Raw genomic sequence first — 27,866 nt, 5'->3', positions numbered from 1 at the left:
TGACTGCTCAGAGTGAGCACACGTGCGCAAGAGTACACAACCTTGAACCTGTGGTCTCCAGCAAGGAGGCAATTAAACCCCATATCCAGAATGCATAGGCCTACAGTAGTCCAGACAGACAATCACCCCTACACTGCTGAACTATTCACCATCCAGGTCATTCACCTCTACTCACACCAAATAATCGTCTCTTGAAATAAACTATTCTGATTGTCCTGCAATAATTAAACCCATATGACTAAAACATGCAGCCACACTCACCAGAAAGTTAATTTACCTAAGTAACTTTTATTCAGACATCCTATTCTATTCTTGTTTGTTGAGTGTTGTGTTGATGACAGGAAAACCTGTCAAACAAGTTAAGTCCATGTTCAAGCGTGATCACTTATGGTAGAGTAATCAATGCAATGATCATTATTTAATAATTCACTCTCAAGTGTAATTTTCATATAGGCTTAGAAAAGAAGTGGTTAGTGCTACATATTGACTAATCTCTGAAGTTCTCTATAAGGTTATTATTTCACTGTAGTTAGGATATCCTGGTGTGAGGCCACTGCAATGGAAAGTGGGAGTAACATCAAGTGTATTTATTTGGCTTCAACACTCACTGTATTCCAGGCAATGTATTGTGACCACTGAGGATATTCCTTCCCCAATAGTTCAAGATGGAAGATATTCATCCAAGACCCCCCAATAGTCAAACATCCTGTTCACACTTACAGTTGATTGTAAACAAACAATATCACTGACCCAGCTGAGCAAGGCAAGCCCCTTTTAAAGGTTCTGTCTGTAAAATGTTATAGGCTACAATTTTGTTTTTTAAATGCCCCTTGATTTTATGAAGAAGACAACTTGATGACTTGACAACATATTACTTTCTTATGCATGCCCAATCATAACATTCAGGGATGTGAAATATTGCTAGCTTGCTTACATTTTCAATATCTAAGCTCAAGAACCAATTGTGTATCAGAAAGAAGCTGTTTTTGGAAGGACAGGGCCCTCCACTCTGACAGTAAATGGACATCAGGCGTTAACATCAAATTATGTTCCATATTTTAAAACCCTAAAGGAATGTAATTCCTTTAAAGATTTATAATAACAGGCTATTTGTGTGTAGAAACTTTATGGATTGCAGTCTGCCTTCATTTTATTATCAGTGATGATAGCTGATTCTAGTTTATTTGTGAAATATTTAGGCGTAATGTCACACATTAACAGTAAGAGTTTTCAAATCCAACAAGGGCAATATGTTCAGCTGACATTTTAGTATGTGCTCTGCCCTCTCTGACCATATTAGATTAGCCTATCATATTGTTCATTATCAGTTTGATTTATCCGAATTTAGTTTTGCCTCTCTGATTCTGTCTGAACCTGTGACGTTTTATAAAAGTACCCTGCCAAATATTGTTTCAGCAATAGCCTTTGTTGTAAACTGGACTACCTTAAAGATGGAGATTATTATGAAAAGATAAGACACATAAGCTGCATAAAGGATGTTTTATTACGGTGTTGTAATAGCACACTTCACTCATACAACACAACATTGAATTTTTTCTTTGTTCATTTGACTCATTGTCCTGCAGTGGATGTTGTCAGGAATAGATTGCAGACTCAAGTCTGGATACTACCATACAGGTCTGTTCTAGCAGTAATGTTGTCAGGCAGTGAGGGGCATTTGTGTAGACTAGTATTGATCAGTGAAATAAAGATGTCACTGCCTGTTGTCCAACTGTATTGACTTAACAAGAGAGGACAGGAGTGCCAGCATCACCCAAAACGTGCTACTGTCCTAGCGGAAGGACAATATTTTAATATCGCAGGCAAGGACGTTAAGAGTGTGATGTGCACGTCAGGTTCAGTGTCCACAGTCAAGTCCTGAATGTGACACTTTGTCATGATGTAGTGTAGACTAATAGTAATTAAGCCTAGCTCAAATATGGTCTTAGCAGACACATTTAGTTGGGAACTGAAAGGACGAACTCAAACGTAATACTAACCATAGATCATACTTGTCATCGACACATGCATAGATTACTGGACTTGTTTGGTCACACATTAAATGGCGCCTCATGTATCATGACATTACATGATTTGTTGGTCATTGATTCATCAGAAAATGTATAGTAAAATCATTTATATTTTTTGGGGTCAGCACATGATGCTTATGACACATGCTGTGTGGAATGTGGAAAAGACTAACTCATGTCACTTGAAAAAAAATATTTTTTTTACCTTAAAAGAGATTGTGTCTTGCAACATTGACAATGTGGAAAAATACACAATTTATATAATAACATTTTACACAAATGAACAACACCACCATATACGATCAGTGGTCAACCACATTTTGGTTTGCATACAAAGTTTAGACACGATCCTTGCTTTTGTCCAGAAGCTCTGTTGGTATTGACATGATGGTATGCTGTGTGTCCTGTTCTGCATTAGATCCATTTGTTGCCAGACAGTGATGCATTTAGGCCTTGTTTGTTAAATGTTTCTAGTTTCCACACAACAAATGTTCAGTGTTAGCTGCCAGACGCGTATCAACACCAACACCTTTTGATATGAGACCATGTGCAGCTGAAATCAAAATAATTTAGTCTTTGACAGACAACTCTGTTTTAATAGGCCTGTCTCTTGCTGGAACTCACATGATAACTACAGTTAAAGTCGGAAGTTTACATACACCTTAGCCAAATACATTTAAACTCAGTTTTTCACAATTCTTGACATTTAATCCTAGTAAAAATTCCCTGTCCTTAGGTCAGTTAGGATCACCACTTTATTTTAAGAATGTGAAATGTCAGAATAATAGTAGAGAGAATGATTTAGTTCAGCTTTTATTTCTTTCATCACATTCCCAGTGGGTCAGAAGTTTACATACACTCAATTAGTATTTGGTAGCATTGCCTTTAAATTGTTTAACTTGGGTAAAACGTTTCAGGTAGCCTTCCACAAGCTTCCCACAAAAAGTTGGGTGAATTTTGGCCCATTCCTCCTGACGGAGTTGGTGTAACTGCGTCAGGTTTGTAGGCCTCCTTGCTTGCACATGCTTTTTCAGTTCTACCCATAACATGTTTTATGGGATTGAGGTCAGGGCGTTGTGATGGCCACTCCAATACCTTGACTTTGTTGACCTTAAGCCATTTTGCCACAACTTCGGAAGTATGCTTGGGGTCATTGTCCATTTGGAAGACCCATTTGCGACCAAGCTTTAACTTCCTGACTGATTTCTTGATATGTTGCTTCAATATATCCACATAATTTTCCTTTCTCATGTAGTCATCTATTTTGTGAAGTGCACCAGTCCCTCTTGCAGAAAAGCACCCCACAACATGATGCTGCCACCCCTGTACTTCATGGTTGGGATGGTGTTCTTCGGCTTGCAAGCCTCCCCCTTTTTCCTCCAAACATAAGGATGGTCGTTATGGCCAAACAGTTCTGTTTTTGTTTCATCAGACCAGAGGACATTTCTCCAAAAAGTCAGATCTTTGTCCCCATGTGCAGTTGCAAACCGTAGTCTGGCTTTTTTATGGCGGTTTTGGAGCAGTGGCTTCTTCCTTGCTGAGCGGCCTTTCAGGTTATGTCGATATAGGACGAGTTATACTGTGGATATAGATACTTTTGTACCTGTTTCCTCCAGCATCTTCACAAGGTCCTTTGCTGTTCTGGGATTGATTTGCACTTTTCGCACCAAAGAACATTCATCTCGAGGAGACCGACCGCGTCACCTTCCTGAGCGGTATGACGGCTGCGTGGTCCTATGGTGTTTATACTTGCATATTATTGTTTGTACAGATGAATGTGGTACCTTCAGGCATTTGGAAATTGCTCCCAAGGATGAACCAGGCTTGTGGAGGTCTGCAATTCTTTTTCTGGGGTCTTGGCTGATTTCTTTTGATTTTCCCAAGATGTCAAGCGACGAGGCACTGAGTTTGAAGGTAGGCCTTGAAATACATCCACAGGTACACCTCCAATTGACTCAAATGATGTCAATTAGCCTATCAGAAGCATCTAAAGCCATGACATCAAGTTCTGGAATTTTCCAAGCTGTTTAAAGGCACAGTCAACTTAGTGTATGTAATCTTCTGACCCAGTGGAATTGTGATACAGTGAATTATAAGTGAAATAGTCTTGTCTGTAAACAATTGTTGGAAATATTACTTGTCATGCACAAAGTAGATGTCCTAACCGACTTGCCAAAACTATAGTTTGTTAAAAAGACATTTGTGGAGTGGTTGAAACACTTAGGTTGGAGTCATTAAAAGTAGTTTATGTAAACTTCCAACTTCAACTGTATGTAGGCCTTGTTATGGAGCACTATCACATTCTTCTCAGGACTCTGACTTTTTTTTACAGGGACCATGTGTGCGTCTAAGTTAAAATGTAGGAGCACACAAAGAAATATAGGAGCACAATGAAAAATATTTGAGGTAACAAGCCACGTTCTTTGTATTAATTGTGCAAGCATGACGGTCATGAATCTGTGCTCAGTGTATTCTCTATGGGCTGCGGTATAGTGAAGTAATCGTTGCAACAATTATCATCTGGGTGATTATTATTCATTTATTTTTTTGGGGGGAGGGGTTGCACAGATGCCCCTAAAATTAAAATTCTTGTTAGCACAGCAAAATATTTAGGCGCATTTGCAAGTAAAATGGTTGCACTGTAGAGCCCTGCTGCTACATTTCGCTATGCTGTTTTTTAAATGTGGAACACAAAGTTACACCATGCTATTTTTGTATGTAAGCCTTCATACTGTGCTTGACACTCCTTTGTACACCTACTAATACTTTTCAAATACCTATGATATAGGTCTACTTCATTATGAATTGTATAGTTCAACAAAGGCATGACTAAGGAGGACCATAATGCAGAGAAGAGAACGTTTTACATCTCATTTGCATGTCTATCACCTCACTTTGTAAAATGTCTTTCTGAAACCTCTGGTATTAGGTTAGACGTTCTGAGCGTAAGACTTAGTGTCCCAGAGATGAATGATCAGTGATAGGCCATGAGCACTGATACAGTATTTCTTATTTTGGACTCTGATACCTTACATTTTTAATGTTTGGTTTACATTGGCACATCAGTCATGTTTTTCATAAAGATACTGACGTTTGGATTTCAGCTTGATAGTTCATGCTAAAAAGCAATGAATAGTACAGCCAAAACAGCCAGGCAAAAGAAGTCCAGATGTCGACTAGTTTGGCTCTTAAGTGTTGGACACACAGTTGGACAAATGTCTTGCATTTCAAATCAGATCAAATCACTACATAATCATCAGTGTGTTATCTTATTTATTGTGTTGTTTTCAAGATTACTTGACATTCTTTGAAATTTATTGCAGCTTGACTTTAAGGGTGACGTCATCTGTCCGCAAAACAATCCTCGCAGAGCGCAAATAGGCCTAGAACATAATACACGCAGTGGCAGTAGCCTTCTTTTTACGATGTCTGTGGGAAGGTAGGGATCATTTATGAATAGTTCAGGTAAACAGTGTAAAAATGCTTTGCACACGACATTGCCATCAGCAGTGGGCCTATTCCAAACTATTTAAAAAGTAACTTTGGGCATCTTTGCTTGCGTCGCCTAGTGGTTAGAGCGTTGGACTAGTAACCGAAAGGTTGCAAGTTCGAATCCCCGAGCTGACAAGGTACAAATCTATCGTTCTGCCCCTGAACAGGCAGTTGACCCACTGTTCCTAGGCCGTCATTGAAAATAAGAATTTGTTCTTAACTGACTTGCCTAGTAAAATAAAGGTTAAAAAAAAATTCGGACAGACAATGTAGCTCATTATCTTGTCATAGTACCCTCCCTCATATAGATAGTACAATTGTCATACTTTCAGGGGATGTTACTGAGGAAGGTATATTGAACTTGTTCTCAACTTGCCTACCTGGTTAACTAAAGGTGAAATAAAAACATTGAATCTGTATTCTTTGCTGACTAGCAAATGGCTGTGAATGTGTTGTGAATGGAGAGCAACATTAAGCTTATGAGCGTCTTACTTGGTTGAGATTAAGGCGCCACACTCTGTCCTGTGATCTTATGACCTAGCTAGTACACCACAACACCTCAGCCTCTCCTGCACTTCCTGATTCTCTTTGGAAATTTAGTCTTCATACATTACGCTTGCACTTTTGAAGTGTTTTAGCCAGTTGGTAGCCAACAGACCCCGTTGTGGTTCCTAAACTGATGGACTAGCCAACTATAGTGATAATTGGTCATTGCAGTTTTGTGGGAATATCTCATTGATTCGCTGTCTCACGTCATGTCTGGCCCCATGGCTTCTCCACCTGATGAGCCCAGCTAACAGGCCCTCTCCCTGGCCCCTGCCTGTGAGTCACAGCCTTCCTTCCCACAGTGTAATGGCTATGTGCTCGTCACCAGGGCAGCCTGCTACGTCTTTAAACCCAACTACAGTGGCATGGACCAGAAGGTGCGTCTAGTGCTGCTTGAAATCTGTTTGACATCTTGTGCATCGTCTGTTTGACATTGAATTATTAGTTTGCATTGCACAAACTCAAAAGAAAGCAAAACCTAACCTGAAACTGTGAACAAGTGCCTACAGTAAAACAGGTTCCTGTCCCCAGTGATGGAACCTCCTCTACCTGAAATGCAATTTTGGTTACAGAAAACAGGAGATTGACAAACATATTTTCAACGCATGGTCCCGTGCTCCTATATAATGCGCCAGTATTCCTATAGTATAATGTGCCAGTATTCCTATAGTATAATGTGCCAGAATTCCTATAGTATAATGTGCCAGAATTCCTATAGTATAATGTGCCAGAATTCCTATAGTATAATGTGCCAGAATTCCTATAGTATAATGTGCCAGAATTCCTATAGTATAATGTGCCAGTATTCCTATAGTATAATGTGCCAGTATTCCTATAGTATAATGTGCCAGTATTCCATATTATACTATAGGAGCAGTCAATAGAACAATTAAACGATTGAGTTCACACAGTGAGGTTTTGAACTTGTAATTGTATCAAATGATTTCTGTAGTAAGATGGACAGCCTACATGATTAGGCACTACTATATAGGCAGTATTATTCTGGAAGTATTACACAGTTGTTATCATGTTCTTTTTTCAGTGATAGAATAATGATAAAATACTGCACACATGAGAACGGTAGAAAGACCATACAGTGCTTTTACCTGTATAGGTTACATTTCTCACAGAATAAAAACGTTTGTAGCAATATTTTCATGGAACAGACATGTTGGCCCCACACTTCCAAAAGAGTTCACACAAATGAAAAATAGTGACTTTGTCTAGGCATGAACCAAAGTCGTTGCATGTCTTTTGGGGAAAAGAAATCCATGATTTGGTACCAGACTGTTTCTCATTTTTTGGGTGGTGTTTGGACTATCATGACAAAATCAGATTTTTTTTGTCTATTTGACGTGTGTCATTCCTGCAAAGGGGCAGGTTGGACATCCTGTGTTGTGTACTGACATCCTGTGTCACATCACTACACTTTGTGGCATATTGGTAGGCTAGATATGAGAACAAATATAAAGTATTTAAAGAGAAAGTGATCTAAGGTTAATGAGTGACTTAAAGAACTTGTGTCCTACACACACACACACACACACACACATATATATATATATATATATATATATATATACACATACACATACACATACACACACACACACACACACACACACACACACACACACAAAGTAACTGAGCTGTATGTTCTGTCTCTCCTGGTGTGAGTCTATGGGCAGTTGTGGTTTTATCGGTTTATCTTGAACTCATAAGGAAGTTTGTCTGTGGGTTTGGCATTGTGCAGCTGGAGGCAAGTGGGTCGGTGTGGTGGGCGGGCGTTGACGCTTGCTGAGGGAGGGCCTGTTATCGCAGGTGTTTGGCTTCTCAGCGCATGACTGCTTTTGCTCTCTGAAAAGGACATGGAGGCATGGGCTGCCACAACGCCCTCAATCACCTCCCTACTGCTCATTCAGTCCTATTGCCTCTCCAAATTGATTCTTAGATGTTTAAAGTAGAGGTCGACCGATTATGATTTTTCAACGCCGATACCGATTATTGCAGGACCCCAAAAAAAAGCCGATACCGATTAATCTGCCAATTTTTCTTTATTCGTAATAATGACAATTACAACAATACTGAATGAACACTTATTTGAACTTAATATAATACATAAATAAAAATAAATTTAGCCTCAAATAATGAAACATGTTCAATTTGGTTTAAATAATGCAAAAACAAAGTGTTGGAGAAGAAAGTAAAAGTGCAATATGTGCCATGTAAAAAAGCTAACGTTTAAGTTCCTTGCTCAGAACATGAGAACATATGAAAGCTGGTGGTTCCTTTTAACATGAGACTTCAATATTCCAAGGTAAGAGGTTTTAGGTTGTAGTTAATATAGTATTTATAGGACTATTTCTCTCTATACCATTTGTATTTCCTATACCTTTGACTATTGGATGTTCTTATAGTATTGCCAGTGTAACAGTATAGCTTCCGTCCCTCTCCTCGCCTCTACCTGGGCTCGAACCAGAAACACATCGACAACAGCCACCCTCGAAGCATCGTTACCCATCGCTCCACAAAATCCGCGGCCCTTGCAGAGCAAGGGGAACAACTACTCCAAGTCTCAGAGCGAGTGACGTTTGAAACGCTATTAGCGCGCACCCCGCTAACTAGCTAGCCATTTCACATCGGTTACACCAGCCTAATCTCAGGAGTTGATAGGCTTGAAGTCATAAACAGCTCAATGCTTGAAGCACAGGGAAGAGCTGCTGGCAAAACGCACGAAAGTGCTGTTTGAATGAATGCTAATGAGCCTGCTGCTGCCTACCACCGCTCAGTCAGACTGCTCTATTAAATATCAAATCATAGACTTAATTATAACATTATAGTATTTCTCTGTGTTATTATTCTCATCATGTACTTTAGCTTTGGAAACAATATATATAGATGTATATATATTCTCATGTACTTTACTATTTTAGGTAGAAAATCTGGTCTTCATCTTAAACAAACTTTTCAGTTAAGCAGTTGTTGAATTTTTTCTGACTGACATTAACACAGCAAGGTTTAGAACAAGTTACAAAAACCTGTCAATGAATGGAGCAGGCTTCCTATTAGAGGTCGACCGAATATGATTTTTCAACGCCAATACCGACTATTGGAGGACCAAAGAAATCTGATACTGATTAATTGGCCGACTTTTAAAAATGAATAAATACAAAATAATAATAAAAATATATATTTTTATGATATGTTTTATTACTTATATATATTTGTAATAATGCCAATTACAACAATACTGAATGAACACTTAACTTAATAAAATACATTAATAAAATCTATTTAGTCTCAAATAAATAATGAAACGTTCAATTCATTTTAAATAATGCAAAAACACATTGTTGGAGAAGAAAGTACAAGTGCAATATGTGCCATGTAAAAAAAGATAACATTTAAGTTCCTTGCTCAGAACATATGAAAGCTGGTGGTTCCTTTTAACATGAGTCTTCAATATTCCCAGTTAAGAAGTTTTAGGTTGTAGTTATTATAGGACTATTTCTCTCTATACCATTTGTATTTCATATACCTTTGATGACTGGATGTTCTTATAGGCACTATAGTATTGCCAGCCTAATCTCGGGAGTTTATAGGCTTGAAGTCGTACAGCGCTGTGCTTCAAGCATTGCGAAGAGCTGCTGGAAAATGCAGGAAAGTGCTGTTTGAATGAATGCTTACAAGCCTGCTGCTGCCTTCCACCGCTCAGACAGACTGCTCTATCAAATATCAAATCATAGACTTAATTATAACATAATAAATACGAGCCGTAGGTCATTAATATGGTAAAATCCGGAAACTATCATTTTGAAAACGCAACGTTTATTCCTCCAGTGAAATACGAAACCGTAATGTATTTTATCAAACAGGTGGCAACCCTAAGTCTAAATATTGCTGTTACATTGCACAACCTTCAATGTTATGTCATAATTATGTAAAATTCTGTTAAATTATTTACGGTCTTTGCTAGGAAGAAATGGTCTTCACACAGTTCGCAACAAGCCAGGCGGCCCAAACATGTACCCTGACTCTGCTTGCACTGAACGCAAGAGGAGTGACACAATTTCCCCAGTTAATATTGCCTGCTAACATTAATTTCTTTTTACTAAATATACAGGTTTAGATATATATATACTTATGTATTGATTTTAAGAAAGGCATTGATGTTGATGGTTAGGTTCATTGGTGCAACGATTGTGCTTTTTTCACGAATGCGCTTGTTAAATCATCAGCCGTTTGGCGAAGTAGGCTGTGATCTGATGACAATTTAACAGGCAATGCAGGACAAGCTAGTTAAACTAGTAATATCATCAACCATGTGTAGTTAACTAGTGATTATGTTAAGATGTATTGTTTTTTACAAGGTAAGTTTAATGCTAGCTAGCAGCTTACCTTGGCTCCTTGCTGCACTCGTGTAACAGGTGTTCAGCCTGCCACGCAGTCTCCTCATGGTTTGCAATGTTATCGGCCATAATCGTCGTCCAAAAATGACGATTACCGATTTGTTAACTTGAAATCGGCCCTAATTATTCGGCCATGCCGATTTAATCGGTCAACCTCTAATTCCTATGCTGCTTTCCATAGTCTGATTTACATGGCTCTGAAAGTGTCAAAATAGCCGTTTGTGTTTTACTAGAAAACGAATGGATCACCAATTTTTCAAAACAATAAGCCGTGGCCCTGTGTTCATGTGACCTACTGGTCGGTATGTCCTGCAGTGCAGCTGTATGCTGACGACCTCTGTGTGGAGTGAACACATCTGTCTGTTGTTGGTGAGATCCTTCAATGTGTCAGGCGGTCTGGGAGGGAAAGCCCTACTCAACACGGATGCTGCTGCTGCCATTTTAGAGATCTCACTGTGAACATAATGTATTAATGAAGTGATGGCGAGACTACTGATGCATAATTCATGGAGCAGGATGGGAGGGATTTCTGTTTTTGTTTCAGCGAAGGCTTCATTTTTAATCATATGAACACCTCAGCGGAACAAAGTGAATAAATTCGCCCCCAAGAATGGTTAGGCATAGGCAAAAAGGATTTCCCACAAATGTCCTCAGTGTGTTCCTTTTCCAAAATAATTTATATCAGAAATCCACGGGAACTATTATCCTCACCAATTAAAATCCTGAAAACAACCCCCAAACAGTCTAGCTATAGTAGGGATGTGCTAATATAGACATTCTGGACCGACCTGATATTAAAAAGTCTTAGTTGGTATTGAAGAATTTAGTGCTTATATTGATATCTGAACCGATCGTCCTCCTTTCCACTATCTGCTAGCTATCAATTTTTCAAAGATAGACTTGTAGAAATACACTTTTAAAAATAATCTTGACCTTAATAATTGATAAATTGTCTCATTATTAAAAGGTCAGTCGTTGGTATAAGTGTGTAACCCACAGATGTATTGCAATGCTGTTGCACTCTTTTTCTTCATCCTCATCTGGTCCATAATAAAAGATGGAGGAATGAGGGGTGGAGTGTTAACGCTGGCCCCTGACTGAGGAAGCCCAGGCCCCTTGCCTGGATGTGACCCACAGTGTCTGTCTCATAAGACCCTCTTATAAAGCACTACTCTTTATTCTGCATGCTATCTTACTCTTGACACCCATCTCTCTGTCAGGCCCTTTGAGTCTGCTTTCTCTCTGCCCCTGTCCCACAATGTCCGCCAGCCACATTTTAAGAATGGAAGTAAACTGCATTTAAAGAAATGACAGGCACAATTTAATAAAAATAATAACATCTCACCTAAATCATGCTCTATGGCAAGGTTCCTCATCTTTTTTAATGGTTGGACATAAAACACTGTAAAAACACCAGCACATTTTAATTTGGAAAAGTATTCCCACACAATAGAAGTGAAGACATCAAAACTATTAAATAACACATATGGAATCATGTTGTAACCGAAAAAGTGTTAAACAAATCTAAATAATATGTTATATTTGAGATTCTTCAAAGTAGCCACCCTTTGCCTTTTTATATAAAACAATTTATTTAGTCTTTATTTAACTAGGCAAGTCAGTTAAGAACAAATTCTTATTTACAATGACCGCCTACCCCGGCCAAACCCGGGCGATGCTGGGCCAATTGTGTGCCACCCTATGGGGACTCCCAATCACGGCCGGTTGTGATTCAGCCTGAAATCAAACCAGGGTCTGTAGTGACACCTCTAGCACTGAGATGTAGTGCCTTAGACCACTGCACCCCTCGAGAGCCCTAATGACAGCTTTGCACACTCTTGGCATTCTCTCAACCAGCTTCATGAGGTAGTCACCTGGAATGCATTTCAATTAACAGGTGTGCCTTGTTAGATGTTAATTGGTGGAATTTTGTTCGTTCTTAATCCGTTTGAGCCAATCAGTTGTGTTGTGACAAGATGGGGTTGGTATACAGAAGAAAGACCAAGTCAATATTATGGCAAGAACAGCTCAAATAAGCAAATAGAAATGACAGTCCATTACTTTAAGACATGAAGGTCAGGCAATCCGGATAATTTCAAGAACTTTGAAAGTTTTTTCAAGTGCAGTCGCAAAAACAATCAAGCGCTATGATGAAACTGGCTCGTATGAGGACCGCCACAGGAAAGGAAGACCCAGAGTTACCTCTGCTGCAAAGGATAAATTCATTATAGATACTAGTCTCATAAATCGGCAATTAACTGAGCCCAAGATTGCACCTCACGGAGTTCAAGTAACAGACACGTCTTAATATCAACTTTTCAGAGGAGACTGCAAGAATCAGGCCTTCATGGTCAGATTGCTGCAAATAAACTACTACTAAAGGACACCAGTAAGACTTGCTTGGGCCAAGAAACACGAGCAATGGACTGATGGAAATCTGTCCTTTGGTCTGATGGGTCCAAATTTGCGATTTTTGGTTCCAACTGCTGTGTCTTTGTGAGACGCATAGTAGGTGAACAGATGATCACCGCATGTGTGGTTCCCACCGTGATGCATGGAGGAGGAGGTGTGATGGTGTGGGGGTGTTTTGTTGGTGACACTGTCTGATTTATTTAGAATTCAAGGCACACTTAACCAGCATGGCTACTACAGCATTCTGCAGCGATACCCCATCCCATCTGTTTTGTGCTTAGCCGGACTATCATTTGTTTTTCAACAGGACAATGACCCATAACATACCTATTTGACCAAGAAGGAGAGTGATGTGCTGCATCAGATGACCTGGCCTCCACAATCACCTGACCTCAACCCAATTGAGATGGTTTGGGATGAGTTGGACCACAGAGTGAAGGAAAATCTGCCAACAAGTGCTCAGCACATGTGGGAACTCCTTCAAGATTGTTGGAAAAGCATTCCAGATGACTACCTCATGAAGCTGGTTGAGAGAATGCAAAGCTGTCTTCAAGGCAAAGGGTGGCTACTTTGAAGACTCTCAAATATAAAATATATATTTTTAACACTTTTGGTTACTACATGATTCCAAATGTGTTATTTCATAGTTCTGATGTCTTCACTATTATTCTACAATGTAGAAATATTTAAAAAAAATAAAGAAACTCTTGAATGAGTAGGTGTGTCCAAACCTTTGACTGGTACTGTATATCTGCAAGCAAGGTTTGAAATTATTATGTTTTAGTCAAATATTACTGTATATCTGTTTGGGCTTCTTGTGGTCAATTTGCAGTCTACAAATGATTTGAAATTATGTTCCGCCCCCCTGACCTTTTGCTCGAGGCTGAATCTAGTTGATGATCCCCATCCCTGCACTATGGATTTGTTGTGTCTTATAGTAAGATATTCCAAATATGATCTCTACAATCTCCTACAATATAACTTCAGTCACAAAAACTGTCAACTTATGATGTTCCGCTTTGTGTCATTACAGAACCATTTATAGCTCTGATGGACAGACCCGTAATTATGCTGTCAACATTATCCTTCTGTTTTCCACATCCTACTTTGAGTACAAGTCATGTGTTGACCAGGTCCACTCTGCAATTCAGGGCCAGATGTCAAAACTGTTTGCATATTAATCTAATTAACCACAATTATTTAAAAGAGCATAGTATGAGTGGAACATTGTGTGATTTAAGTATGACTATGTCGTATGAAATATGGCTTTTCAATGTAACATTCAAAAATATCCTGTAAGAACAGGATATTGCGATGTTCCTTTGCCATATGGAGAGAGGGAAGGGTGGTTTAAACCTAGTCAGGCGAGGGTGAACCATAGATGGACCCCTGTTTGTGTGGTGTTAGTGCTCCTGGGTGTTTTGAGAGCGTAAATAATGCTCTTAACTAACTCTTAACTATACACATGAGGACAGTGCAGCAGGCTGCATAGAGAGAGAGAGGGGAAGGGAAAGAGTGGGAGGGAGGGAGAGCAAGGCGGTGGAAAAGCAGAGCGCCTCTCAGCTGTCACGTTCTCTTGCTGTAAAGCCATGTGGAATGATATAACATTGACGTCACTACCCAGTGACGAGTACGAGTGTGACTGCAAGTTTTACTAATCGCCCTGTAGAATTTAGTGACTGCCTCTAGCTGTGATGAGAAGGGGAGAGAATGCAGATACTATTCAACGCTGTATGTAGGACTGTTTAAAGTTGTAAAATAAAATGTATCATTTATCATTTATTTTTGACATGTAATATTCTTGAGAAACCAAGGTGATTTCTTTTTTTTTCTCACATTGAATCTGTCTTGTTTTTTTGTAAATATTTTTATGAAGATGAACATTTAATTGAATAGAGATAAAGTGTTGGTTATTGATGGTCATAATATTTAGCCTAAACTGATTGTAAAATTGCTTGAGTGAATTAGTAATATCTTAAATACTGTATATTTTGAGACAGTTAATGTTTTTCTATATATTAAGAGAATGTCATTTGCGTGCATGTTTCTGGAATGTGGAACATAGTAGTTTCATTAAATATTAAAATAAGGCCATATCTTCAGTCATTCTTTTGATAATTTCTAGCAATTCTGTGATTCTTGACTGAGACAACAAGTAGGTCTATATATTTTTTCCTATCTCCTCAACTCATTTATTTCTGCGTAGTCTCAGTACATTAGCTCCTCTTGTGCTCAGCTTTATTGAGCCCAGAGATGAGGGGCTCCGGAATTACGGAAAAACAAGTCCTAGAAAGCACTGACGGGGTCAAAGCTACAACAGTCTGCTGGAGCTAGCGACAGTATATTGCTTATGGTGTTGAATTAGATTTTCTATAATCCCAAATACACCTTTTTAACCGTTCACTGTCAGTACTATTAAGACATATTGTGAACAGAAATCCACAAAGACAAATATTGTAGCCTAGCATTTGCTTGATAACAATGTAACATGGTTTTCTCAATGTAGCAGTAGCATGATCTATTTTTTTGGATAAGTAAATGTTTTTATTTATTTTTTACTTATGTGAAATGTTGGACTAAGGAATTGAGTCATTCCTCCTTCCTTGCACAAGTTAACGCATGAGCGGTAATCAAATTAGACCTTAAATTAAGGCCACGACACTACTCAGGCCTTTGCACATAACACATGGTCAGGGCGCTACACACACACACACACAGCAGGCAGGGCCTCTTCAATAAGGGCAGTAGACAAACACAGGCCTGCCAGACACAAGTCCTCAAAGCTTCCTATAGTCAATTTTGAAATATAAATTACTGAATTATGCAAAACATATAAAGCAATACATCGTAAAAGGAACAGATTTGACCCTTTGATGGATAATGGGTAATAAAGGTAGCACATCTCTTCCAGCGGCTATGAGTGAACAGATCTATCCAATATTCACAGTTCTTGACACATACTGTATATCTGTTCAGTGTGACTCTTAACCAGAATATTCAGATCTGTGTGTGAGCTTGTCAGTTAAATCCAAAACTTAGTTAGCGTTGCTACTTCCATTCACAGATACATAGGGTGCAGCCCAGCTATCGTTGCTGTCTTTGTTTTATTTTTTCACTATTAGATTAGTAATACTTGAAAAATATTCATAAAATACCCCAAAATTATCAGTCATGTTTTAATACAAAAATATTTGTATTAGTCTAATATTTTGTTATTATCTTGTTGTATTTCAGCTCAAATTAAGACAACTCCTTATATCTTAGGTAGATAAAACATACACAGGTATCAGGTATTCTAGCAACTTATTTATTTGAAAGTTAAATTGAATTATCTTTTTATTATTCATTGTTCTCTGTCAGTGGTTTGGTGTTAATTTTCTACTTGGCAGCAGACATCAGGACTTGTTGAATGAAAGGGTTAACAGCAGCAGCCAGGGAGCCAGCTGAGCGAGGTGCTCTGTGTGTTTGGCTGACTGCAGAGTGAAACAGGATGCAGCGACTGCATTGTCAGCCTGCTGGTGTGAGTGCAAACAGATGAGGAAATGCTGGAGCGGGTACTCCAAAACTTGGGTTACCTTGGAAACGGTTTGCGTCATGATCACCAGCAATTATCTTGCAGCTCTTTAGTTTTCAAGATAGGTCTACCAGGGCTTAGTCCAATGGCAGTAGCTAACAGCGAACGGAATTGTGCTCCAAACAGCGCTAGGAAATAATTAATGTTTTTTACCTATATTTTGTAATGTTTATTTTTTTAAATTGTTTTCAAAGATAATAAAGTTGATCTTATTTCATATGTTGTATTTTTTCACAAGATGTATATATTTTGAAAGTGACCTGAAGAGTGGTGTTTATTATAAAAGTGAGATGATGAGGCAGAGAAAGTTTGCATTAATTGCTCTACTAATTAGCCCTGATGTGACATTATTCTCATCTGTGTGTGTGTGTGTGTGCTGTATGTGGTCGAAACACATGGAACGGTGCATAAAGTTCCCGAGTGGTTGGTCAGTGATGAGTAGTAGTATTTAATGGCTATATTTGAGAGTTAAGAGGCTTCTCTCTCTGGGCCTGTGTTCAGACTGTGGACACCTCCACTGATCACAGGGAGAGAGAACCTACTCTGCTCAACCCAGGGGCAGATTGTTGGAACTGTATTAGCCATATACTCAACACCTCTCATTGGTTTCAAGAGGAGCAGGGATTTTCTGCATGGCTCATCTGGAAAGGATTATTGCACCATAAGGTTCCCAACAGTTCAAACAATTAAGGTGGTCTGGTAGCTTTTAAGTCGACAAGGAGGTTGTTGAACCTTGCATGCGTCCTGTGAAGGAAACAAAAAGAAGACTGTGTGTTTAGCCCAGTGGCTGGGTAAGATAGGAGGGAGGGAGAGCAGGGGAGACTATAACGGGGTTGGGAGGAGGGGTGGTTAGGTGAGATCAGAGATCTAGTAACGTAAGTGAAAGATCTCGGTTGAGTTAGTTGGCTCGCATGGGGTTGGGGAGAATGCTAAAATATATTTAAGTATCAAAAGTATAAATTATAAAAAATTCCTTATTAAGCAAACCATTTTCTTGATTTTTAAATGTACGGATAACCAGGGGGTATCTCACCTCTATACAAGCCTTATTGCTGTTTTGGCAATTACAGCTTATTTGCAGTGGTGTAAAAAGTACCCAATTGTGATACTTGAGTAAAAGAATAGATACCTTAATAGAAAGTTACTCAAGTAAAAGTTAGTCACCCAGTAAAATACTTCTTGAGTAAAAGTATTTGGTTAGAAATATACTTAGGTATCAAATGTAATTGATAATACATACTTAAGTATCAAAAGTAAAGGTATAAATAATTTTGAATTCCTTATATTAAGCAAAGCAGACACCACCATTTTCTTCTTTCAAAAATGTACAGATAGCCAGGGGCACACTCCAACACTCAGACATCATTTACAAATGATGCATTTGGGTTTGGTGAGTCTGTCAGATCAGAGACAATAGGGATGACCACGTGTTCTCTTGGTAAGTGTGTGAATTAGATCATTTTCCTGTCCTGCTAAGCATTCAAAATGTAGCAAGTACTTTTGGGTGTCAGGGAAAATGTATGGAGTAAAAAGTACATTATTTTCTGTAGGAATATAGTGAAGTTACAATAAAAAACTTTAAAGTACAGATACCAGAAAAAAAACTACTTTAGTAATGCTTTGAAGTATTTTTACTTAAGTACTTTACACCATTGCTTATTTTGACTGAATAGCACCAATAATCCTGTCTGTCAAATTCAAGATGGCAACTGAACTGTTCACTGTTCTGATGAAACGTTTGCTCCTTGTCCCTCTCACTCAAGTGAAAACAGTGTTAGCAACTGCCGCTTTTACACCAAAAGGCTGTTGCTAGGTGACGGCTGACGTCAGTGGCAGCTACAGAGGAGGTCTTGTGTGTTTGGCTGCTGAGGGCAGACCCCACTGTAAAGGGCAAAACTATGAAGCACTATTAGTCATTGCAATGAAAACCTAAACTTCAGTGTCCAAGGATAACCACTCTAAATAATTGTGAGCATTTCATGCAGAGAAACCTGTGATCAGGAATTACGAGGTAAAAAATAATAAATGCTCCTCTGTCAACCCTGCCAATACCCAACCCCTTTTATCTTTCTCTCTCCCTACTCCCTCGCTGTCTCCTTTTCTCTAACCCCCCACCACACACACACACACACACACACACACACACACACACACACACACACAAGCTCAAATACCAGTCCAGGAACCCCCTCCGTTTTCAGAGCACATGACGTAAGCAAGATTTTGTGGAGAGGGGGGAAAAAAATCAAGCTTGCCAAGGTTGCTCTGGAGCCTGCTTGCCATTGTTTAGTGTAACCAATTCCCGGGAACCCGTATCTCAATCCCTCTCTCTCTCTGGACTAGAACATCTGCCCTATTGTACAGCACAGATCAACACCACACTGTGCATAGCCTAAACAAATGACACACAAGTTAGGCTTGGCATGTTTATTCATTTTAGTAAAGGAAGTTAACTATTCTGCTGAATGTAAGCAAAATAAATGACTAATTCACACAATTTATTTCACTTCGAAATTCTAGAGTAGGTTGTTTAGACCATTGTATTTTTCAGTCTTTAATGCATTGAAAGTTCTGTCTGTAAGGCAACAATGTGATAAATGGGTTGATTTGGGGGAACCAGGTTACCTAGATTTACCGCCCAAACCCGTTGTCCTTCTGCCCCTGAGCAAGGCAGTTAGCACACTGTTCCCCGGGCGCTGAAGACGTGGATTTCGATCAAGGCAGCCCTCCGCACCGCTCTAATTCAGAGGGGTTGGGTTAAATGCAGAAGATACATTTCAGTTGAAGGCATTCAGTTGTACAACTGACTAGGTATCCCCCTTTTCCTCTGGATAAATACAGTGCCTTCAGAAAGTATTCAGACTAGACTTGGGCGGTATACTGGGGTAGTTTTTCAATACTGTCAATACCGTAAAATAAAAAAAGGTTTTCAATACGTTTTAATATTTGTAGTTACAGACAATACATTAGTGCAACACATACATTCGGCAGAAAATAGCTTCATTTTCATCAGATGACAACAGAAGTGCAACAACTATTTGGCTGGCAGCCACACAAGTAAATGAGCTCACAATGAAAAAGCAAGGTCATTTCTTTGCTAAGAACTATGAATTGCCATCATATTTCTAATGTTTTTCATAGGAAATGTAGCTGGTTACGTTCTTTTAATGTTTTGCATAAAGTTAATCTTGCATTTTACCAGAGAAAAGTAGTCTGGCTACACGGATCAAAGTACCTGAGAAAAGTAGCTACTCATCAGGGCTCCCGAGTAGCGAAGCGGTCTAAGGAGCTGCAACTCAGCGCAAGTGGTGTCACTGCAGTCCTTGGTCCGATTCCAGGCTGGAGCACATCCGGCCATGATTGGGAGTCTCATAGGGCGGCGCACAATTGGCCCAGCATCATCCGGGTTTGGGTGGTGTAGGCAGTCATTGTAAATAAGAATTTGTTATTAACTGACTTGCCTAGTTAATTTTTTTAAATAAAATAAAAAAATCAGTCTTTTTGATAGAATGCCTGTGTGAATTCTCATCCAAGTGCAACAGAAGCACAACATTTGTTTGATGCTGAGCAGAAATTACAATAAGAAGCATTTTCGATCTGCGTTTACAAAACACAGCAAGATATTTATTTTGCGTTTTTAGTAATTATTTCCTGCTTAAAAAATGAAGACTTCTGCGTTAGGGCGACCCTTAAGTTTAACTACTAGCTATCTAAGTAAGTGGCTGAATTAATACAGTCATGGGGAATCATATTGTGTCCACTTTCTGCCGTGTTTGAGAAGTCAAAGCCCTTTGGTTGAGTTTTCTATAAAGCTGCCACTGCAGCTTTTTTTCCTTGTTTTTTCTCCTCTCCGTTCTGGGCCTGTCTGATCCTCCCCTATCTTCTCCGAGCCCTATCGACTCCCAGACCCCACATAGACATGGTGTGTACACAGTACTGGTCTTCCTTCAGACAAGCATGCGTCAACTTTGTTAATTTACACAATGTCTCTCGTTCACATTCACTTGTAAATGTTAACTCACCAAAAATGACATTGGGTAATTCATGTGTGTATGGTATATATCATACACACATGAATTACCCAATGTCATTTTTGGTGAGTTTTAACATTTACAAGTGAATGTGAACGAGAGACATTGTGTAAATTAACAAAGTTGACGCATGCAAAAAAGTATTTAGTCAGCCACCAATTGTGCAAGTTCTCCCACTTAAAAAGATGAGAGAGGCCTGTCATTTTCATCATAGGTACACTTCAACTATGACAGACAAAATGAGAAAAGAAATCCAGAAAAATCACATTGTAGGATTTTTTTATAAATTTATTTGCAAATTATGGTGGAAAATAAGTATTTGGCCACCTACAAACAAGCAAGATTTCTGGCTCTCACAGACCTGTAACTTCTTCTTTAAGAGGCTCCTCTGTCCTCCACCCGTTACCTTTATTAATGGCACCTGTTTGAACTTGTTATCAGTATAAAAGACACCTGTCCACAACCTCAAACAGTCACACTCCAAACTCCACTATGGCCAAGACCAAAGAGCTGTCAAAGGACACCAGAAACAAAATTGTAGACCTGCACCAGGCTGGGAAGACTGAATCTGCAATAGGTAAGCAGTTTGGTTTGAAGAAATCAACTGTGGGAGCAATTATTAGGAAATGGAAGACATACAAGACCACTGATAATCTCCCTCGATCTGGGGCTCCACGCAAGATCTCACCCCGTGGGGTCAAAATGATCACAAGAACAGCGAACAAAAATCCCAGAATCACACAGGGGGACCTAGTGAATGACCTGCAGAGAGCTGGGACAAAAGTAACAAAGCCTACCATCAGTAACACACTACGCCACCAGGGACTCAAATCCTGCAGTGCCAGACGTGTCCCCCTGCTTAAGCCAGTACATGTCCAGGCCCGTCTGAAGTTTTCTAGAGAGCATTTGGACGATCCAGAAGAAGATTGGGAGAATGTCATATGGTCAGATGAAACCAAAATAGAACTTTTAGGTAAAAACTCAACTCGTCGTGTTTGGAGGACAAAGAATGCTGAGTTGCATCCGAGAACACCATACCTACTGTGAAATATGGGGGTGGAAACATCATGCTTTGGGGCTGTTTTTCTGCAACGGGACCAGGACGACTGTAAAGGAAAGAATGAATGGGGCCATGTATCGTGAAATTTTGAGTGAAAACCTCCTTCCATCAGCAAGGGCATTGAAGATGAAACGTGGCTGGGTCTTTCAGCATGACAATGATCCCTAAAACACCGCCCGGGCAACAAAGGAGTGGCTTCGTAAGAAGCATTTCAAGGTCCTGGAGTGGCCTAGCCAGTCTCCAGATCTCAACCCCATAGAAAATCTTTGGAGGGAGTTGAAAGTCCGTGTTGCCCAGCAACAGCCCCAAAACATCACTGCTCTAGAGGAGATCTGCATGGAGGAATGGGCCAAAATACCAGCAACAGTGTGTGAAAACCTCGTGAAGACTTACAGAAAACTTTTGACCTCTGTCATTGCCAACAAAGGGTTTATAACAAAGTATTGAGAAACTTTTGTTATTGACCAAATACTTATTTTCCACCATAATTTGCAAATAAATATATTAAAAATCCTACAATGTGATTTTCTAGATTTTTTTTCTTCTCATTTTGTCTGTCATAGTTGAAGTGTACCTATGATGAAAATTACAGGCCTCTCTCATCTTTTTAAGTAGGATAACTTGTCCAATTGGTGGCTGACTAAATACTTTTTTGCCCCACTGTATATACACACTGCTCAAAAAAATAAAGGGAACACTAAAATAACACATCCTAGATCTGAATGAATGAAATATTCTTATTAAATACTTTTTTCTTTACATCGTTGAATGTGCTGACAACAAAATCACACAAAAATGATATATGGAAATCAAATTGATCAACCCATGGAGGTCTGGATTTGGAGTCACACTCAAAATTAAAGTGGAAAACCACACTAAAGGCTGATCCAATTTTGATGTAATGTCCTTAACTAGTCAAAATGAGGCTCAGTAGTGTGTGTGGCCTCCACGTGCCTGTATGACCTCCCTACAACGCTTGGGCATGCTCCTGATGAGGTGGCGGATGGTCTCCTGAGGGATCTCCTCCCAGACCTGGACTAGAGCATCCGCCAACTCCTGGACAGTCTGTGGTACAATGTGGCGTTGGTGGATGGAGTGATACATGATGTCCCAGATGTGCTCAATTGGATTCAGGTATGGGGAACGGGCGGGCCAGTCCATAGCATCAATGCCTTCCTCTTGCAGGAACTGCTGACACACTCCAGCCACATGAGGTCTAGCATTGTCTTGCATTAGGAGGAACCCAGGGCCAACCGCACCAGCATATGGTCTCACAAGGGGTCTGAGGATCTCATCTCAGTACCTAATGGCAGTCAGGCTACCTCTGGCGAGCACATGGGAGGCCCCCCAAAGAAATGCCACCCCTCACCATGACTGACCCACCGCCAAACCGGTCATGCTGGAGGATGTTGCAGGCAGCAGAACGTTCTCCACGGTGTCTCCAGACTGTCACGTCTATCACATGTGCTCAGTGTGAACCTGCTTTCATCTGTGAAGAGCACAGGGTGCCAGTGGCGAATTTGCCAATCTTGGTGTTCTCTGGCAAATGCCAAACGTCCTGCACGGTGTTGGGCTATAAGCACACCCCCCACCTGTAGATGTCGGGCCCTCATACCACCCTCATGGAGTCTGTTTCTGACCGTTTGAGCAGACACATGCACATTTGTGGCCTGCTGGAGGTCATTTTGCAGGGCTCTGGCAGTGCTCCTCCTGCTCCTCCTTGCACAAAGGCGGAGGTAGCGGTCCTGCTGCTGGGTTGTTGCCCTCCTACGGCCTCCTCCACGTCTCCTGATGTACTGGCCTGTCTCCTGGTAGCGCCTCCATGCTCTGGACACTACGCTGACAGACACAGCAAACCTTCTTGCCACAGCTCGCATTGATGTGCTATCCTGGATGAGCTGCACTACCTGAGCCACTTGTGTGGGTTGTAGTCTCCGTCTCATGCTACCACTAGAGTGAAAGCACCGCCAGCATTCAAAAGTGACCAAAACATCAGCCAGGAAGCATAGGAACTGAGAAGTGGTCTGTGGTCATCACCTGCAGAACCACTCCTTTATTGGGGGTGTCTTGCTAATTGCCTATAATTTCCACCTGCTGTCTATTCCATTTGCACAACAGCATGTGACATTTATTGTCAATCAGTGTTGCTTCCTAAGTGGACAGTTTGATTTCACAGAAGTGTGATTGACTTGGAGTTACATTGTTGTTTAAGTGTTCCCTTTATTTTTTCAGCTATATATATATATATATATATATATATATATATATATATTTTATATATATCTAAAATATATATATATATATTTGACTTTTCCACATTTTGTTACTTACTTACATAAGTATTCATACCCTTTACTCAGTACTTTGTTGAAGTACCTTTTTGGTAGCGATTACAGCCTCATGTCTTCTTGGGTATGACGAGCCTGGCACACCTGTATTTGGGGAGTTTCTTCCATTCTTCTCTGCAGATCCTCTCAAGCTCTGTCAGGTTGGTTAGAGAGGGTTTCTGCACAGCTATTTTCAGGTCTCTCCAGAGATGTTCGATCAGGTTCAAGTCCGGGCTCTGGCTGGGACACTCAAGGACATTCAGAGACTTGTCCCGAAGCCACTCCTGCGTTGTCTTGGCTGTGTGCTTAGGGTCGTTGTCCTGTTGGAAGGTGAACATTTGCCCGTCTGTTTTTCTTCAAGGATCTCTTAGTACTTTGCTCCGTTCATCTTTCCATCGATCCTGACTAGTCTCCCAGTCCCTGCCACTGAAAAACATCACCATCCTTCACCGTAGGGATGGTGCCAGGTTTCCTCCAGAGGTGACGCTTGGCATTCAGGCCAAAGACCTCAGGCCAAAGACCTTTCCTCAGATGAGATAATCTTGTTTCTCATGGTGTGAGAGTCTTTAGATGCCTTTTGGCAATCTCCAAGCAGGCTGTCGTGCCTTTTACTGAGGAGTGGCTTCCGTCTTGCCACTCTACCATAAAGGCATGATTGGTGGCGTGCTGCAGAGATGGTTGTCCTTCTGGAAGGTTCTCCCATCTCCACAGAGGAACTCTGGAGCTCAGTCAGAGTGACCATCGGGTTCTTGGTCACCTCCCTGTAGCTATTACATGTGCTAATTTTGTTAGCATTCTGTCAATAGACATCCAATGGGATTTTTTGGTGTCCCCATGTGTAATACTGTAAATACCGGTGTAAGAGAAGGGCGGCATGAGGATATGAAAATCTGGATACCTCCCAACTCTAATTCGCACCCCTCAACCTTTTCCACATTTTTTGCACTACAGCCTGCATTTGAAATGGATTATTTTTGATTTTGGGTCACTGGACTACACACCATAATGTCAAAGTGGAATTACTTTTTAGACATTTTTACAAATTAATAAAAGCTGAAATGCCTAGAGTCAGTGAGCGTGGTTACATGCACACAATATTTGATTATTGTGGATAGTCAGGTTAATATACTACACTGAACAAAAATATAAACACTATGCAACATTTGAAACAATTTTACTGAATTACAGTTCATATAAGGAAATTAGTCAATTGAAATGAATTCATTAGTTCCTAATCAATGAATTTCACATGACTGGGAGTCAGTGGCGATCAGTGCCATTTAAGATGAGGAAGGATTTGAATATATTTTTTATGAGCATGGCCATATTTCTATTACAGCATATTGGACGACATAATATATTTTGTATAGTTGTATATAAAATGGAAAACTTTTTTAATGTTTCACTTTTTTATTAAATTCACTGAGGAGGATGTTCCTCCTCTGAGGAGCCTACACTGCTGGGAATACAGATATGCATTTGTTGGTCACAGATACTTTTTTAAGGTAAGGTTCAGAAAATCAGTCAGTATCTGGTGTGACCATAATTTGCCTCATGCAGCGCAACGCATCTCCTTTGCATAGAGTTGATCAGGCTATTGGTTGTGGCCTGTGGACGTTGGAGGTGACTTATGGTATAGAAATGAACATTCAATTCTCTTGCAATGGCTCTGGTGGACATTCCTGCAGTCAGCATGCCAATTGAATGCTCCATCAAAACTTGAGACATCGGTGGCATTATATTGTGTGACAAAACTGCACATTTTAGAGTGGCCTTTTTATTGTCCCCAGCACAAGGTGCACCTGTGTGTCATGCTGTTTAATCAGCTTCTTGATATGCCACACCTATCCGGTTGATGGATTATCTTGGCAAAGGATAAATCCTCACTAACAGCATGTAAACAAATTTGTGCATAAACATTTGAAAGAAATAATCTTTTTGTGCTTATGGAACATTTATGGGATCTTTCATTTGAGCTCATGAAACATGGGACAAACACTTTACATGTTGCATTTATATTTTTGTTTAGTATATATGCTTTATATGCTTAAGAATCACACTTCAGGTTTTTGCGGGAAATAGTGGGTTACCCGGGAGAAATGGGATTTATTCCCGAGAGGGAACATTTAAAAAACGATACCGGGAAAATATTAAACCCTAATAGAAAGTATTTATAGGCAATGTATATATCTTACCCTCAGCAATACTTTGATGGAACTCCTCTGGTTATTGATTGTTTTTGCACAATTGCATTGCTTGTATTGTTGTCACTGTTGTTTTCGTTATTTCTGCTGCTGCTTTGGATGTTGTCCCCAGTTCAAGTCCTCATCAGTTCTCCCCTACCAAGGAGAGTCAGACACAACATTTTTTTGAAGAGTCTCGAGCTACCAGGAAGCCTGGCCACCTGACAGTGAAGAGAACCGCCTCCCTACCTGCATACGGGTATAACCAACCATCCATCCTAGACCCTTCCTCTGTGGTGTCTGGCTGCCTGACTCCCTCCCCTGGGGGTTAACACATCCCAGCTCTGCCTGTCTGTCTCATTATGTTCCAGCCCTCCAGTGGTAGAATCTCACCCCTGTCCTGTTACACTGTCTGAGATGCTGTGAAACAGCCTTTTGAACACCATGTTATAGTGTTCCTCCTCTACTGAGGGATGTATGTAGTGCTATTCACACGCTAAAGGTTAAAAAAAACATTTGCCTGTGGTTTTGTTTTTGTTCAAACTTTTGTCTATTCTCATAGCTATACATTATCATAGCTCTACATTCTCATAGCTCTATATTCTCATAGCTCTTTTACATGCTTGGAAAGGAACAGAGGGTTTTGTGTTTCTGAGAAAGAAGAGAAACAGCACTGGTCATTCATGTTTAATATTGTTCTCTCCCAAGTGTCTGTCTCTATCCTCAGTCACTGCGTTTCTTCACTCTCTGCCTTTCAATCAGACTCACTGTCACACACTAAACTACACAGTGGAGATAGCGATGGGCCTAGATGAAAACTATGTCAACACTTGAAACGAGAAAAAAAGCACTCATGAAGACGTCAGTAGCAAAACACAAAAGCCACAACGGCGTGTGTGTCCACTCTCGCCTAGCTCTGCCGGAAGAAGTGCGTAAAGCCTCCTGTCTTTGGTGTGTCAGTTATGAATGACGTGTGCTGTCACTACAGATAAACCAGCCACTGTGTACTATGCCTGCTGTAAGGAAGGGTCAGAGAGATGGGTGTACTGTCCACAGGACACAATCACGTGGCCTGGTAGGGCTGGGCAATGTATCACATTTGATTTGATTCATTAGAATGTATGTTTTTGCGCGATATTCCAAATGCTTTTATCGTAAGACTCGACTTTGTTATGAGCTGCTTGTTCTCATTCTGTATTTTTGGTCTCATCTCTTTCGCTCCTCTGTGCTGTGTGCACCTTCCCATTTACACCAGAGATCTGTATATAATGAAGAGATGCACATCTCCACCCTAACAATGGGATTCGTTGTCCCAAAGGCGGGAAGGCAGGCGACAGGCTTAGGTCCAAAATAAGCCCATAGAAACGCATTGGCCTCATTTTGGACAGATTTTTAGCGAGAGTGAAACCTCTTGCTTCGCCTCTATGATTTACACACACATCAAGCACGTCCCCCCCCGTCTCTCACTCCAACAAAGTTCAGAGATGTCATATTGCTCTGACCAGCGGTTTCAACTCGCTATTTGCATTTGAGATTTGGTCCACCAAAACACTTTGAGACATTATTTTACTGTAATAGAGGAGAAGTTCACTTTTCTAATGATACCCTTTTTAGGTCACAACTACTCAAATTGTGGGCAGAGCAGACACTACTAAAACGAGAGTATCAATGAACATTGATTCTGCTCAGTTTGTCCTGCGCAGCATTGGGGTACCACTAGCAGTCTGTGTTTTATAAATGTGGAGTAAGAATAAACACAACTATATAAAGAATTGGCAACTCGATCTCATTCTGAGAAATAA

At 40.2% G+C, this 27,866-nt stretch overlaps 1 protein-coding gene across 2 annotated transcripts in view; it reads left to right on the top strand.

The window, feature by feature from the left end:
- Window positions 1–27,866, top strand: part of LOC112263819 (cGMP-inhibited 3',5'-cyclic phosphodiesterase B) — a 102,059-nt gene that overhangs the window by 1,210 nt on the left and 72,983 nt on the right. The gene's annotated exons all lie outside the window — the stretch shown is intronic.

The sequence above is a fragment of the Oncorhynchus tshawytscha genome, linkage group LG12 (genome assembly GCF_018296145.1).
Source record: "Oncorhynchus tshawytscha isolate Ot180627B linkage group LG12, Otsh_v2.0, whole genome shotgun sequence".
NCBI lineage: Eukaryota > Metazoa > Chordata > Actinopteri > Salmoniformes > Salmonidae > Oncorhynchus > Oncorhynchus tshawytscha.
This window is presented reverse-complemented; position numbering and strand designations above follow the sequence as displayed.